At 45.5% G+C, this 4,569-nt stretch overlaps 1 long non-coding RNA gene across 1 annotated transcript; it reads left to right on the top strand.

Annotated features, from left to right (window-relative positions):
- Window positions 1-1,008: 1,008 nt before the first annotated feature.
- Window positions 1,009-2,613, top strand: LOC123066222 (uncharacterized). Its single transcript, XR_006431277.1, has 3 exons — window positions 1,009-1,548; window positions 1,713-1,807; window positions 2,085-2,613. It is a non-coding gene; the product is annotated as an uncharacterized lncRNA (long non-coding RNA).
- The last annotated feature ends 1,956 nt before the right edge of the window (window positions 2,614-4,569 follow it).

Here is a 4,569-nt window from a genome sequence, read left to right as displayed (position 1 = left end):
ACTGACTTACCAGCAGCTGGTCGGCCGGCCTAGACCTAACAGCCAGGAGCAAACAGCGAAAGAGAAAACAGCGCATGTGAGAAAACTCAGGGTTAAGTTAAGGAGATGTCAAGATCTGTACTTTTGTCGCATGCAAGAGCATGAATAGATCTAAGGGTTTGAAAGCAACATGAAGAATCAATGCTGCTAATAATCAATCTCTGCCACGGCCAAAGAGGATCTGATGCGCGCTGCTTTTGTTATGGGGGCACATCGTTATGGGGGCGATCAGGACAGTGTAGAGGTTTCTTGGCAGTACCAGATGGCTGCCACTGTTCCCGTTTTATGTTGTGGATGTACAATGCCGGTGCATGAGAGGAAAATGAGCTAGCTTAGTCTAGGGGGGAAAGCATTTCAAAAAGGGAATGGTTGCTCGAGAGAGAGAGAGAAATTCTTCTTCCTGGGAGCCTAGGCTGTTTGCTGATTAATTAGTAAGGCCAACCAAGCGGATAAGGAAGTTTTTGTTTTATTCCTCTGAAACCATGAAAGAAAATTGGGAGGGTGGCTCAACCAACTTAGCATGGGTGCAATTTGCAGCACCTGCTAACAGTCACCTAACCTAGTTCATGTAAATTGCCAATTTTTGCAAGCTCACTAATGCATGAAACATGAGTGTAGCTGGATCCAACAAACGTATGCACAGCATATTGGTTTGCTTCGGAGCACCGTCTACACAGTAGGTGAGAACTATATCTACTCCCTCCGTTCCTAAATACTTGTCTTTCTAGAGATTTTAACAAGTGACTACATACGGAGCAAAATGAGCGAATCTACACTCTAAAATATGTTTTTATACATCCGTATGTGATACTCCATTTGAAATCTCTAAAAAGACAAATATTTAGAAACGAAGGGAGTAGCTAGTAAGAGCTGCTGCTGGCTATCATACCAGATCACATCAATTGCATGCATGCCTGCTGCTTGGGGTAGTATCCAAAGTTTTAGATAGCGCGCTATAGCGGCGCTATAGCGGCGCTACACGCATCCTGACTGTGGTGCGCTACGCGAAGCTCGATTTCACGTACGAAGAGTTAGCGTGCTAATAGCGCGCTAGATGTCATTTAGCGCTGAAAATTGGGCCTCTAGCGTTAGCGTCCCGCGTCTTTGATCTAAAATTTTCGGCCCAAAATGAAATCGCTACGCGGGCCAAAGCCCAAGCCTACCAATAGTCGAATACTATGCCCCCAACCCTCCTCTCGAGCGAAACCCTATCCCCACTCATGTCCTCATCTCAAACAGGAACCATGGCGGCGGCCGACCAACGACCAACCATGGCGACGGCCTCGAGCTGCTACTCCAGCGATTGACCTTCCTCGCCACTCCCTCCCAGCGACGGGGTATTCCACTATTCCTTCCACCAGGCGACGCAACTCCCGGACGTTTCCTCTCGGCTGCTCCCTCCTGGCCACTTCCTCTGCTGACGGCGACGACCGCATCCACAAGGCGTCGGAGCACCCCGCGGCGACGGTGTCCACCAGGCGACCATGAGCCAGCAAATCCCGTCAGCAGGTAAGCTCATCTATCCTTTGTTATCTCTTCTTGTGGATGCTTGTACTACTATAGGAATCTGCTGAAGTTTTCAGTTATATACAGAATACAGATACATTAAAAGTTTATTTGCTACTGATGTACATTTTTCTATCACGTACTTTGGATTGCCTTAATCTGCATAGGTGTTGGTGGCTCAAGCACTGCCTCAGTAGCAACACCTGCACTCCCTCAAGTTGATTCGGATGACCCTGCGTGGAAGTATTGCACTCTTCCAGATGTGAACAAGAAGCCATGTGTTCCATACTTCATTTTGTTCACTTACACAGGTTCATACAAAGAAACGCAGCAGGCTACTCCATGATAGGATGAGTGATCTTGTATTTATCAAGTTCAACTCTAGGATGAAGCATAAGAGAGAGAACAAGAGTAGAGACCCAATAGAGAAGACGATCGTTGATGTTCTTGAGGACGAGGATAACTAGTTCATCACCGGCATTGTTGGAAATGATAATGTTGTTGAACATGTTGGTGATGAAGATCAAACTCAACAAGAGAGAGCTTCAACATCACAAGAACAAGGGAAAAAGAAGAAGAGGCCTACTGCGCCCCCTAGAAAGAAGAGGAAGAAGAGCTTGCAATCTCTCCTTAATAGTGTCGATGAGGAAGCTATACTTTCTGCCTCTTCCAATTCTTCTTCATCGGAATCAGAAGATGAGTCTCCCTCGGCCCTTGCTGACTCGGATTAATTGCATGGTTGGGTGTACCACTTTTGTTGTTTCAAAGTGTGCTGGTGGTATGTTGTTATGTTGCTATGTCAAGTTAGTTGGCTGAACTTATAAACCGGACCATCTCATGTTGTTTATGTACCATTTTTGTTATTCAAAGTGTGCTGGTGGTATGTTGCTAGTTGCTATGCCAAACTTTGCTCTGTTATGTAATGAATTGAACCATCTCCTGATATATGTCCTTATTATGTATGGTAGGAACTACATAATACTATGTTATGTGGCTGTTTGCATGAGTATGGTAGGAACTACATAATACAGTATCATTTTTCTATTAACTTGGCTGTATGGTAGTTGATATATGTCCATTTTCAAGTATATATATGTCAAGTTGATGACTGATTCTATGTTTATTTTTTCATTTTTTATTGATTTATACTGAAACGCTAAATGGGGCTTAGCACGCTATAGCTGCGCTATAGCGTTTCATAGCTCTTGGTCAGGCCGACGCTAAGAGACTTAGCGCGCTATCTAAAACTTTGACTAGTATCTCAGTTATTACTTGTGAGTTGGTGCGAATGCCCAAAAGGCTGCAACGCCTTTAACCACGCCACGCCGGCTGCTGATGAACTACGTACACCGTTTGCTTGCAAAATCAGTGAGTGTTCTTCTCTGCCATGTCACACATGAATGTGGGGTTACCATGCCATGATCAATCATAGACTGATCGCCGGCCGATGGTGGCTTAGAACTCACGAAACCACACTCACTGGCGCGTGGTTGCTTAGGTTGCAGGTTTAGATCTTGTCCTAGAATGTTTGTCATCGTGGACAAAACGTAGATAGACAACTTCGACTCGAGAAAACACAGTGCATATTCCCATTGTCGAAAACCTCGTCAACGAACAGTAAGGGTTTTGAGTACATAATAAACTCAGGAAAGAGCTTCCTTGAATTCTTGGGGGACCAAAATATTATGATATTAGTATTTTCAAATAATCAAGTGACGTTAAAGTTGATATACAAGGGTTTCCAAACTACGCCTACACTCCTATATATATGTCTCCACGCCTGAAAAATCCACACTTGCGCCGATAGTAGAGCAACGTCTCAGATTTGCTCATGTTTTCTCTAACCCTTTTCTTCTTCTAAAAGCTAAACACAACCACACAGGTAGTACCGAAAAAGCAAAAAGTCTCAACAAAGTTTATTAATCTGGCGCAGCACGGTGCCAAGGAGGTACCAGAAATGAAATGGTGGGCAAGGTCCTCCTGCCTGCATGGGGCATGTGAGGCCGGCCAAGGACACGCATGAAGTCCAAAAGTGGGGAGGGGTTGGTTGGGTTTTGTATTCCAACGACGCCACCCAACCACAAATTTAGTCCTAGGAAGAAAGAGTGAGTGAGCGAGGCAGGGCCCCAACTCTAATCAACTCGAGTCAAGAACATGCAAGAAGTATGTACCAGCAGTTGCTGTCCAATTACTCATCTTCCTTGCTAACCCAGCCAAAGCAGATAGATATCTCAGCTTAACTCTAGCTTGGGGGAAAAGTGGTGCTGGGTGTTGGGTGTGGGAGAAGGGAGCAAGCAAGCAAGCGACTACAGTGCTGGCGGCCGGGCCACCAACATGGCTTAACTGCTAACTTGCAAGTGCAGAATACACAAGGAACTTAATGGTGCAATGATGATCCTATATCAGGGAAGCAGATCGATTGAAGAAAGCGTTATAGAAACCTAGGTAGCTTCACATCTCATGCAAGGCAGCGTGGTGGGATGATGGGAGGTCACATGCGTTGGTTGACCGGCCGGCATATGCCATCGAAGGCGTTGGCGCCAGGCCTTGCAGCACCAGAGTGTATTAGCTTATTGATCAGTTCATCATTCCTTGATGCATGCATGCAGGCATACAGTGGGTTGATGGATCTTGTATGATCCGAATTCTTTTGAAAAGGACCAGGGTTTATTGCACCGATTCTTCTACTTTTTTTGATTTTTTGATTTCTTTTTATTCTTCTACGTTGACACACTGCCTTTTCCGTCTATGATCAATCAAGTTAATTCTACATGATCTCTGCATTTCTCCACCTATCTACCGTGTCGATCTCGAACAGTGCTCGTGCGTGCGACATGTAGTCGATCTGCTGGACGTACGTACGCTAGCTGAAGAGGTAACGACGGATCTATAATTTGGTGAGGGTGCACTGCAGTACTGCACCACGGTGGAGTCGGCCACCACCCCGGTTTGAATTACAGGCTCACGGGGGTACAAGGGCGTCGCTGTCCATCGACCAACACACACTAGATATATCTACCTATA

This window comes from Triticum aestivum, chromosome 3B, assembly GCF_018294505.1.
Source record: "Triticum aestivum cultivar Chinese Spring chromosome 3B, IWGSC CS RefSeq v2.1, whole genome shotgun sequence".
Lineage (NCBI taxonomy): Eukaryota > Viridiplantae > Streptophyta > Magnoliopsida > Poales > Poaceae > Triticum > Triticum aestivum.
The sequence above is the reverse complement of the archived record's forward strand: the minus strand, read 5'-3'. Positions and strand labels throughout refer to the sequence as shown.